Source organism: Pleurodeles waltl, chromosome 2_1, assembly GCF_031143425.1.
Source record: "Pleurodeles waltl isolate 20211129_DDA chromosome 2_1, aPleWal1.hap1.20221129, whole genome shotgun sequence".
Classification (NCBI taxonomy): Eukaryota; Metazoa; Chordata; class Amphibia; order Caudata; family Salamandridae; genus Pleurodeles; species Pleurodeles waltl.
The window spans coordinates 338,520,234-338,533,391 of NC_090438.1; positions in this window are offsets into that span (position 1 = coordinate 338,520,234).

Here is a 13,158-nt window from a genome sequence, read left to right on the forward strand (position 1 = left end):
GTATGTGTATCAGGTGTGTGTATTTGGAATTGTCCGATGTGGTGGTTTTTTGGAGATGTGTGTGTATTTTGAGCGCAGCGGTGTGTACCGCCAATGGAATACCGCAGTTGAAAGACCGCTGCGTGGATTAGTGGGTTGTGATAGCATGGCCGTGTTTCTGTTGGCGTGACTGTGGAGGAATTTTTTTCGCCAGTTTATCACTGGCCTTTGGTGTGGCCGAGTTGTGTGGGTGTCTGAATTTCGGCGGATTCCGTGCTGTGTGTCATAATAGCTGTGGAGGAATTCCGCAGTCGCAGCGGTGTGTTGGCGGTCTTCTGCACGGCGGTAAGCGGCTTTTACCGCCAATGTTGTAATGACCCCCTTGATGTTGCTGAACCTTTCATTTGCAACTGCCCTTCTCTGGTTACTGGGAACAGCCCTAAAATGTGCTTATATAAATGGTAGGATATGATGAAATGCAAATTTATTGAATACATACTAAAGTGTCATGAGAAATGATTATGATTATAAGTGCAGAGCTAAATTCCAATTCATTAGCATAATTATGATTCCTTAGCATAATCATAATCATAAATCATAGGTAAGTTCTTCCTGAAATATTTCCCATAGGGAGAGGTACTTTTTGGGTAAGTACCACACCTCTGACACTTTTTGGCTTATGAATGCTTAAATGTGTGGAGAAGAAGTGAAACATGAAGGATTTGGCGGGGTAAATACTGCTTTTTCATGTTTTTCCACATTACATAGGGCTAAAACCTAGATAAAGGACATTTACCACACCCAGGAGAAACTTCACTTTGGAGAATTACCTTTTACAGGGTGCAGTAAATACCTCATCCCAGTCCATTCCACATGTGATTGGTGCATAAGTCTTATGCGGATGTGTTGCAGATGTTAATTTATATTTGTAAATTATCTCATTCATACATTGATACTTTTTTGCTGGATCACTACAGAAAGCTTAAGCTGTCTGATGCAGAGAGTACTGCAACCAATATTTTAGTATATACTTAGGGTAACCTTTGGGCCTGCCTTTGCTCATGATTTTCTGGCTTTCCTATTTATTTCAATTCTCCAGGCCTGAACCATTGGCTTTTGTTGTAACCATTACATATCAATAAAATAATAGCTTATGACTCATTTCAAAAATGCTTCAGCAAAGAAGTTTAAATGAAGATCGCATGGAAGGGCAGCATTCTTTCTTTGTAAAATTTCCAGGATGTCTTCAATTACAACAGACTTGAAGTTCATACAAAAGTATAGGAACTGTAATCCGAAGTGTTATTGTGGCTGGGGTTGAGTGTGTTGACAGGGTCAAAGAAGTAACTAAAAAGACAAGTTAAACATCCTGTGATTCTGGGCATATCACTTATTCTCCTTTGTCTAAAAAAATGAATGTGACCTTGAGTAATGTAATTGATGCTTATGTAACCTGGAGAGGTGCCTGTAGCCTCTTTTCATCTCACCCCCCACGGTGGTGCCTGATAAGAATCTGAACTTCTCTTACCCTCCCACTAAAAGTAACTCTACAAAAATTCATCCATGGCTGTCCTTCACCCATACCTACATTGTTCGGCAGATAGTGCTGCGTGCCTCATTTGTGGTGGGGCCGGACCTACGTTCAGACATTGCCCGCCTGTGTGTGTGGATCTTGCCTTGTACTGGGGGGACTGCCTACCTTCAATACTATAAATACTTACTAATCTTGTAGGCTTGTGAATGCCCATAACAAATATCCAGATATAAAAAAATAATTTCCCATTAGTATGTGAATGTCACCTAGAGACAAAACCTGAGGGGGTGAGGAGATGGCACAGTGATGAAAGCATAATTATTCACCACAGTGGTGATGGAGCTTTGGCATGACTACTGAATTTTGAGGTAAGGAAAACCAAAAACAATATTGCAATTGACATTTGGACATACCTTGCAGGCAGCCATAGGCAAACTGTCCTTTGAACAGCACAGGGGCATCATGGATTGCCTAAGTGAACCAGACCCTGAACTAGATGGTGTACTGTTGACAGACTGGAGGAAAAGGTGCTGATCCTTAGAGAAAAAGGACCTGTCTGATATCAGAATTCAGACAATGTCATGTACACTGATTTAACTGCCATGGTGCAGGATGCTGCAAGGATGATTCTGGAGACCAAAAGCTCTTGCACGCCACAGGAATCAGATGCGCTTTGCAATACCTGCTAGGTTGCATGTGGATCTCAGGCGAAAACCAAAATACTTCATAGACCTCAAAACTGCATTGAACTTTGCTAAGGGACGTCATTGAGCAGGAGCTGATGCAACGTGCCAAGTCTCCTAATTGCTGGCCAGGATTACAAAACCATTGATTAAAGCTTCCAATACACTGCACTCCATTGATTAAAGCTTCTAATACACTGCAATACACTGAAAACTATAGGACTAAATCAGGAATCTAGGTGACAATATAGCAGTTATTGAGTTCTGGCAGGTGTGGGATAGTGTCCTGCTCCCACATGTGTAGAACTCAATGAGCTGCTGAATGAGTGCTTGATACACTAGGGTTTTTTGGGGCATATTTTCTAATAGTTGAGGTTCTCACTATGGGATAGACAGTAAATTTTGGCAATGTGGGAGAATTAGTGCTGGAAGGAATGGATTGTTTGGGAAGGCAGTGTATGCTGTTCCATATGCATGTGCAGTCAGGATAATCAACATGCACACTTGGAATGATGTGATCCTCATGGTAATGAATATACATTGGGAATCCCATGGTCTTATGACTGGTAAAACTTGTCAGATATAGTACTTCACTATTCAAGGGGGGGTTAAATGATGATTTAGTGATATTGACATGGTGTTACTGTATGACAATGGTTAATATGCATTCAAATTTACTTCCACCCTTGCATCACACAACTCATATTCAGCCTCAAGTGTGGCCTTGAGAGGCAAAGAATACTGATAGCAGCAATCTGAGTCACATGGTAAGGTCTGATTACTTTTTTGAAAAACCATTGGAAAAATCAGCCAGACAACTTCCCAAAACATAGGTGCAAAATTATCAAAGATTGGCACCAGTGCAGAGTCCTGCAAAGTAATGCAAACCAGTGCTAAGTCTTTATAAACTTTTCCCTTACTAGCAGAAAAACTTGTTTTGCACTGGAAAGGTAATGCAAATAGTACTTTGCACTGATTTGCATTACTATGCATTAAAGCGGTATCTCAGGGGTGTTGCATGACATGCCCACCCTACTTCCCATTGCTAAGCTCCATCTCTTAACATCAGTAGACATTGCTTGGGCCATAAAATTATACCTCTTAGAGTTAGGCATTAGCTATGAGAAAAGTATTAATTTCTCCTATGTTTTCATAGTCTGCTTGAGAGATTCCTTCTACTTCCCACATCTAATGTTTGAAAATGTTTAACTGCTTAGTGGCAGAGGCTTTTCCGCCCCCTGTGCAAAGCTGTTTTGAATGTTTGTGGCACTTCATGCTTAGGCCTTTATAATATTTTCCAAAAAACATATCCAGTGCCTTGATCCTGAAGTGACACAGCAACTAGAAAGGGGAGCTCAGGGCTAGGGTAATTCAACCCATGTTCCGCCGGAGAGAGTTCTGGTCAGAGCTTTTTCACGCAGCCAACACTAAATATAATTTTGCACAGTCCTTATTTTGACCTTACATTTTGTACAGTTCACAAAGTAAGGGGACCTTATTGTATCATTTGAGCCTTACCCAAAAACATTGTCAATTCATGTATAATGGATCCTTCTAAAGAGGCAATTGCATTTAATTCTATTTTTCTTTTATTTTTTTTATTGTACTAGTATTTTAAGTGTTCTCAATGGGTTATCCGGGTACCGGCCAAATACAATCCATCACTGCAAATTGAAGTGATTGCAAGAAAGTATGTAAAGAACATTTTACCATCCACAGCTGGTCCAGGACACACATTCCCTCAGGCGTAAACTTTCAAGCAGGTACTCTACGTACAAGTACAAGAAGCCCCAGATAAAATAATTTAACTATGAACCACTATTCACAACAACATTGCCTTGGAAGAAAGATTTACAACCCCCTCACAGGCTGAGTGTTTGATCCCTAGAAGCCACTCTCCAGTTTCTGCAATACCGGATTTTAAGTAAATCAGCCCACCATTCACTATGTACTGTGTTTTTCTGCAAGACACACCACAACAGAGTCAAACACACAACTGAACTTCATGAGAATGCTCATTTATGATTGGGTGACATTAAGGCCCTCATTATGAGTCTAGCAGTCGCATGACCACCAGACTCGCGGTAGTGGTACCACCGCCAACAGGCTGGCAGTGGGAACTCCAGATTATGACCGTGGCGTAGCCGCCACGATGATACCACCCACAACACCAGGCTGCTGCAAGCTGGGAGCCTTACGGCCCCGGTAGTTTTCATCCTCCAGGGCAGCACCATTTGCAGTGCCGCCCAGGGATTACAAGTCCCCATATCACCAGCCTTTCCATAGTGGTTTATACCGTCATGGAAAGGCTAGCAGAATGTGGGTGTCGGGGCCCCTATGCATATCCCCGTCATGCATTCCACTGCCTGAATTACGATCAGTGGAATGCACGATGTGTGCTGCTGCACCCACTGCACCGCAACATTGGTGCTGGCTCCATTAGGAGCCAGCGTCAATGTTAAGGCCTGCCAGCCCTGCTGTGAACTCCTACTAGGGCCGGCGGGGTTGTGCGGCCTGAAGGTAGGATACGTTTAGTGGGCGGCCTCCCCATAATGAGGGCCTAAATGTCTTTGGCTGTTGTGTTACCACACCCTTCAGCTAATAAAATAGATCCAAAATGGGGAATTGTATTCTTGAAAAGCTGGGTTTAAGATTCTGACAAAAAAAACAGTGTTTATTTAACACTTAAAAAGTATTTACTATTCGGGAAAAAAACATTAAGGGCCTGATTTACAGTTGGAGGATGGGGTTACTCAGTCCTAAACGTGATGGATATCCTGTCCGACGTTGTACGATTCCATTATATACTATAGAAATTCAAATATGGAGGATGGGATTTCAATCACGTTTATGACAGTGTAACCCTTCCGCCAAACTCTAAATTAGGTCCTTATTCATTGCAAGGGGTAAAATGGAGATGCTTCTCTTGTCATAGATGAAGAAATGTATTTTGTTAAGCTGTTGAGGCTAGAATTTAGCCAAATATTCTAGAATGTCTCCTCTCTATAACAAATTAAAAATGTAATGCTAAACTTTGGATGGACATACTGCTTCAGTACACTTGAGCATCCCTCTTTGGTTCCAAAGTCATGCAATAAATAGTTGATTTAAACCTTGTAGATATAAACAGTCAAGAACTTCATCACAACCACTAGCAATAATCACAATTAAGGTTCCATCTGACCAGTATTTTACTGGCCTGGTTGATATCTTCATGATCAGACAGGTAACAGATTCTAAACATCATTAAAATCTGGAGTTTTGTTAAACAAATAGCAGAACCGCAACACATGCAAGATAAAAACAGGTGAAAGAAATGTTAATGCTGTCAAGGCTGCATTCCTAAATAATATTAAAGCAAATAGAGACAGGAATGTTTTGTCACGAATAATGACAATGTCCACTAACTGTTCTTCAGAATAAAACAAACTTGTCAATGATGGGCTTATATAAACCCAACAAATGGTAGAACCTCTGTTCCAGCTAGGAACTGATGGGACATGCAAGGAAAAAACAATTTAATTATCTCTCATAGTCATTTCTATGAGGGTCAATTGTAGTGCTACTTATAGTGATAATGAATTAGGGAGAGGAGACCCACTTTCCAGTTCTCATTCCACTTCTCAAGGGAATGGGCAATGGGAAGTAAGAGATAATGTGAGCCTCCAGGTTCATAAAATGTAGCATAGTTATTGATTGAAGAAATCCCAACTCTAGGGTCAAACAAGTGCACATCATTAAAGGTTTCTGTATGGCCACAGTTGAAGAATTTGCAATAAAAACTTAAAAATAAATGTGGCTAGGCTCGTCTGAATAAGGTGAAGTAGTCAATACTGGTCCTTGTAATGGGAAATGTATCTTCCATGCTTAAATCTCTAATTTCACCAGTGTATTGATGACCAAATATTTTCACTCACTACCGATTGGTCGTCAAGCAGCAGAGTTCATTATATGATACCGGAAACAAGAAATGACCAGGAAAAGCGAGTTTATTAAATCTCAGCACAGCTGGTAAAACACTTACTTGGTTAATCACTATTGTCACTGTACAAGTCATTTCACTGGTCCTATATCTATACACACCAGTGACTCTGGCCATCCTACCCTTCCCTTGCTGTTGACACTAATGAGGTACCCTGCCACGGATGGGAATTTCCATTACAATGACGCCCATGGGAGGACGAGGCGTGTAATCTATTTCCTGAAGGCCAGATTCAGGTGCCTTGACCTATCTGGAGGTGCCCTCCTCTACTCCCCCAAAAGGTATGCCACATTATAGTTGCCTGTTTCATGTTCCACAATCTAACCCTGAGATGTCAGATACCATTGCTAGTTGACGAGAATGAGGCAGATGGACCAGTGACTGGTAATGCGGACATGGCAAGTGATGAGGAGGCAGAGGAGGAAAGTGCAACTGGCTCTAGGACTGAGCTCATCAATCAGTACTTCCAGTGTCATACAGGTATGTTGAGTTTGGGTTTGCAAGTGTTGTATATCCATATGATTTGCTGACAAAAGTCATCCTCAGTAGACTCAACAGTGGGGGTGTAATGTGGTCCTATCCCTATGTTTGTGTTGGGGACCTGACTACCTGTGTGTTATTTGCTCAGTAAAAGTGTCTCACCTCTAAAAAGTGCACTCACTGAACTTGCCAAGATACACAACCCCAATGTACAGACCAGTATTGAGCTATATGAGCTCCATTCTCCTGTTCTCATGTCAGTCCACCCACTGACAGTGGAATTGGAATATGTGCCTCTGCTACCTATGGTTCAAGGCATTCACAGTCATTAACCATAGCTAGATTACTTTTAGAAGTGAGGGTTGTACCTAACAGAAGCAGCTAAGGAGAGTTTAGATGTATATACTGTGAATGGTGATGTATAGGTAATCTCTGGTGGCCCCTGCTTAGGAGGTATCATACACTTGGTATGATACCTATGTACTACATACGTGCTTTGTGTGGCTCCATGACTTCAACCTGATGGTACTCTCTGTCATTGTCATTTTGCAGGTTGGAATACTGAGTGTACTCTTATGTGGGCCTGGATTATTTGACTGCCTGATATCTGTTCTGGGATATATCTGTTGAATTGTGTGTCCTGCTGAGGATGGCTCCCTCTACTGTCCATTCGACTGGCAGTTGGATTTAGGGGGGGCATAACCAGTTCTGTAATAGGATTCATGACATTTGTTGATATTGTAACGAAGACACATATGCAGTAGCTGTGTTCCATCTTTGTTTATTGTGTACATTTAAATGTGACAAAATAATATGGTGCATAAGTTGTCTAACAGGTGATGAGTAGGGTCATGGTACTTGAAATCATCAGAGTAGGTGGTACAACAGTTGGTTACACAGGTCAAGTGCCCATGTGCCAAAGGAAGATGGAGTTGTGTCATTGAACAGTCAACAAGGTGTCTCAGTGACACACAAGGGAGGCAAAACAGGTGAGGCTCACTTCCTGGCAGTGGGTTGGGTCTTGGCATCTTCTCCAGCTGGATGCCTGGGTGCACAACCAAGTTTGCGGTGGGGGTTCTTCAGCTACAGAGGTAGGGGTGTCTGGGGCCTGTGCTTCCCCTGACAGGGCCTCCATTCCACTAGCTGCTGCATAAGTGGATGGCTCAGATGTTATGATTCTAGCAGAAGGGGCCTGCTGGTGGGTGGAGGAAGCATGCAGGGTGGTTATGATAACCCTGAGCACCCTTGCAGTGGAGGCCATGGTGACATCATGTGCCTGCCACTGCTGCATGGTCTCCTAGTGGTATTCCCTCTGCAGCCTTTGCTTCTCCCCCAACATGGTAATGATCTGGTCTATCCTGTCCTGGGATTGTTGTTATGGTCCCAGGACTTGGGAGATGGATCCTGGTCAGTAGAGTCCCTTTGGGGCCATATCCTCTGGCCCACAGCTTCTCTCCCTCACCCCCTGCCCCCAGATGCCTGTGCCTCAGGCACGTTGTGCCCACTCCCAGTGTCTGCAGGACCTTCATTGTCTTGGGACACAGGTTTGGGGATGGAGGTTTGGCAGTGATGTAGTGACCACAGGCTTGGGGGGGGGTAGCTATGGGCAGGGTGAGGAAGGGATTCGAAGACTGACCATGTGTCCCTGATGGGCCAGAAAGGTCGTCAGTGTCCAGACAGCCTGGTGTGTTGTCCTCAGTGGGTCTCTGGTATCCTCTCCATGGTGACATTAGCCAGGTTTCCTGTGGATGGAGTGAGAGATAGCAGTTACAATGACATATGCTGCGCAACATACCAGTGTTGTTGGATATTGGTCTGTGAGATGTGTGCCATACTTCATTTATTAGGTTGGTGTCCTTCAGGTTTGTTAACTTAGGCTCAATGAATGGGTTCTGGTAGTATTGGTTAGTTCACATGAGTGTTATGCACTGCTAGCTAGTATCTATGCAGACTAGTAGTTGTGAGAAATAATGGCCTGACATTGCAGCATGGTGTCCCAGTGGGAGGAGGGTATGTGAGTTTGCAAGGCTATATTTCCTGTCTGTGCATGTGCATGGAGTCTACCATTTTACATTCCAAATCAGGGTTGGTCAATATCTGGGTTCTGGATCCTCATTGGTGGCAAACTTGATTAGTCACAGTGCTGTAGCATTGTTTAGCCTTGGTAGTTATTGTGGTGTGCCATTGCATTGCTGTCATTGCTATGTAGTGGTCCTCAGTCATAAGATCTAGGTGGTGTGGGTAGTCTATTAGTCATACATGCAAGGTATGCGATGTGATATGCACATTCCAGGTATTCAGGTAGATGGACTAGTGCATTGTGGGAGTCGTAGTGATAGTATTACCCATTGGTATCCATGCCTTTGCCAAGGCTGTGTGTGTATTTGGGCAGGGAGGAGGTGGGGCATGCAGGAGAGAGGCATTAGGTGAATGAGTAGGAGGGGTAGAGGGACACCAAGTGCATTGGGGTGTTTTTGGGTGGTGAGGGAGCATGCAGGACATGACAATTGTGACATAGATGTTGTGAGTACTTACCAGAGACCAGTCCACCAGGTATTCCAGTCAGGGCCTCTGGATGGAGAATGTCCAAAACCTTCTCCTCCCAAGATGTGACCTGTGTGGAAGTAGCAGGGGGCCCACCACCAGTCTTGTGCATGGCTCTTTGGTATTGTGATGCCATGGAACGCACCTTCCCACTGAGGTCGTTCCACCTCTTCCTGATGTCCTCCGTTGTGCAAGGCTGGTTACCTACTGAGTTGACCCCGTCAACAATTCTTTGCCACAATTCCATTTTCTTGTCTATGGAGGTTTGCTGGAGCTGTGCTTCAAAGAGTTGGGGGACTACCCTGACTATTTCATTGAGCATGACCCTCAAATCCTCGTTTGTGAACCGTAGGTGCTTTTGTGGGAACATGTTGGTGGTTGTGTTGAGGGTGTGGGGGTGTTGTGTGCATAAGGGTGCGGTGTAGGGTGATTGATGGGGTGTTGGTGGTGCGTTGTGAGTGCTGAACGATTGGGGTGAGTGTCTGTGCTCATTGTGTGTGTTTTGTGTTGTTAATGCAGTTGGGTGGTGTGTGCTGAGTGAGATGTGTATAGGTGCATATGGAGTAATGGTGCTATATGTGTGTATTTTGCAGTTTTTGGTGTTTATTTATATCTCTTTTGTTGCAAAGGATTGTGGTTGTATCAGGTGTGTTATATAGTGCAGTGGGTAAGTGTGTCTAGTGTGCGGATATGTGTCAAGGATAGGGTATTCAAACTGTCTAATGTGGTGATGTGTTCTGTCAGTAGTGGTTTCTGACCACAGCGGTTACACTGCAAATGGTTTTCCACCGTGAAAGAACAGCTGGGCTGATTTGTGGGTTGTTATCTGGTGGGTGGTATGTTGTCAGGTGTGCTGGCGGTGGAACTGCCTCTTTTCCACACCAGTCTCCTGGGGGTGTCGGATTTGTGGCTGTTTTCTGGCGGCTTTCAAGGTTTGAGATGTAATACGGCAGTCAGAAGACCACCAACATGTTGGTCTTTTGGCAGCCACAATCACAGCTCTCTTCCAAACAGATTGCCAAAGTCATAATGTGGCCTTTTGTGGGGAAAAAATAAAAAATAACTCAGTTTTACTAGGTAGGCATCATCCACTATGGAGTAAAAGCATTCTATTCTTGTTCTTCTATATGACTGAAAGTGTGCTAACAAGTATGTGCATAGGGTACACTACAAATTTGCTACTTCCTACAGTCTGCAGCTGGAGCAGCTGCAACAGACAGAAAATTTTCTTTGATTCCAATGGCTATGCTCTTCTTCAAATGCCTTTCAATTCTACCCTGACTACAAGAGGTAGATGATGATTATATGTCACACACATTATGTATAACATGCGGATAATAGATATCCGCTCTAGCTTAAGTAGATGGTGGGAAAAACGATGCACTGCAGTGCAGGGAAAGGAACAAGATATATAGATGTTTTGGGCATGTTCGTCACACAGTATACAATTCACAAAAGATGAAATCACAGACACTTAGGGACTTATTATGAGTTTGGAGGTCAGACAAGCCAACCACCATACCCACAGAAGGAAGCCACTGCCATGGCGGTGGCATCACCCCCAACCATAACACAATGTTCCCCCCAGACTGACCAGTGGGAACATTGTAACACAAGGTCCCTGCTGGGCTGCCAGGCGGGAACAGTGCTACGGTATTGGCTTCTGCTCCCTTAAGGCAGCAGATGTCAATGCGTTAGCATCCCAATACCATCGGAATGTGTACTATCTGCAAAGCAGACAGTGTGCATTCTGATGGTACGGGAAAGGGGGACCACAGCACTGGTTTTCCACCAGCCTTTCCATGGCAGAGTGACATGACAGATATCCTGTTTATAATTCATAATACAGCAGACGGGATATCACATTTGTGACGGAGTAAACCCCTACACCAAACCCTCACAATTAGGCCCTTAGGCCCTCATTACAACCCTGGCAGTAAATGCTGCCTACCGCTGTGCTGACAGCCGCCAACATACCGTGACCACGGCGGTATACTGCCACCGGTATTATGACCCACACAGAGAAATCCACCACTATACAGACACCCACACAAGTCCACCAGACCAAAGGTGAGTGATAACCTGGTGGTACCAAAACCCACACCGTTACGCCAACAGAAATACACCCACAGTATCAGGACTCATGAATCACTGTGGTGGTCTTTCAACCACGATAAACCATTGGCGGTACACACTGCTACGCTCAAAATACATACACACACTTACAAAACTATACCACATTGGACTATTCAAACTACACACACCTGACACACATACACACACCACACCCACACTACTTTAAAACACACACCCACATTACCCACAACCCTTTCAACAAAAAAAAGATTGCTAACAGAGAGAGAGACAAGCCAGGAGCATCCACTCAATCTGAGCCACAAAACACCATCACCCATATACCATCCACGCACCTCACAGCACAGACCACAACACATCATCCCACACACCCTCCCACATACCACTCACACCACATCCATGGCACCCCAAAGACACCCCAGGTTTTCAGAGGAGGAGCTAAGTGTCATGGTGGAGCAAATCATCCGGGTGGAGCCACAGCTATTCAGATCACAGGTGCAGCAGACCTACATTGCAAGGAAGATGGAGCTAAGGCGGAGAATCGTGGACAGGGTCAATGCCGTTGGACAGCACCCCAGAACTAGGTATGACATTAGGAAGAGGTGGAACGACCTAAGGGGGAAGGTGCATTCTGTGGTTGCAAGACACCAGATTGCTATACAGAGGACTAGCGGTGGACCCCCGTCTCCTCCTCCACAACTAACAACATGGAGGAGCAAGTCTTGGCAATAATGCATCCTGAGGGCCTCACAGGAGTAGCAGGAGGACTGGACTCTGTTAAGTCAAATCTTTACTACTACATCCCCCACCCTACCTGCATGCCATTGCATACCCCCACCCTTACCCTCACTCCATCACCTCACATGTACCCTACCATCACAACCCACCCATCCCGATACCAAGTCTTGCATGCAACACCAATGCATGGACACCACTCACAGACCTGCATGGACACCCATCACCAAACCATTCCCAGTAGGGAGACTCAGCCAGCCCACAAATTCACCACCCACACATGGCCAAGATAACAGGGAAAGCACAATCATACAGGGAAACACACCCATGTACAAGATGGCAGACACAGATACATAAACAATGCATTTGCATCATAACAGGATCTCAACTCAACGTCACCTGAGAGGAGGTGGCAGCTACATCCAGTCCCCCCCTGAAGAGGACCACAGTGACGACTGCAGCTCTGCACGCCTGGATCAGGATGACCAGCATGGCCCATCAGGGGCCTCTGGACAGTCGATTCCCCTTCCACAGTCCCAACCCACCACAGAGCAGCCCAGCTCAGGAAACACCAGCACTGCACCCACCCAACGGGCCCATCCACTGTCCCCAGGACACATCAATCAGCAGTGTTTCCACCACTACAGGGACCCCAGGCAACCCCACAAACACAGGATGATCAGGGACCTGGGGTCAGTGGCTGGGCTACTCTTCCTCTACCTCCCTCCCAGTTCCGTCTCCAATCACACCTGCATGCAATACATCCTCATCCACTACCAGCATCACCATCACACCTACCAGAACACACACCTCACTGGCAGACACCTCTACAACGTTCCCTGTGTCCTCTCCCACTGTGTCTGTCCTCCCCCTCCCAAGGTACACAAATGCCAGCACTAAGACACCCAACAGCCATCCACCTCACAACAACATCCAGCCCATGCACCTGCACCCAAACACAGCAGACAAACATCTCCTACAACCACTCCCTCTTCCTCCACTCCCAAACCTTCTCCCTCTCCCTGCCCCAATGTCCCTAAGAAGTTTTGCCTCTCCACCATTGACCTCTTCCCTACCCCTCCCCCACCGTCCTTCACGTCTGGCCAGGATGGCAAAAACCCAGGCAA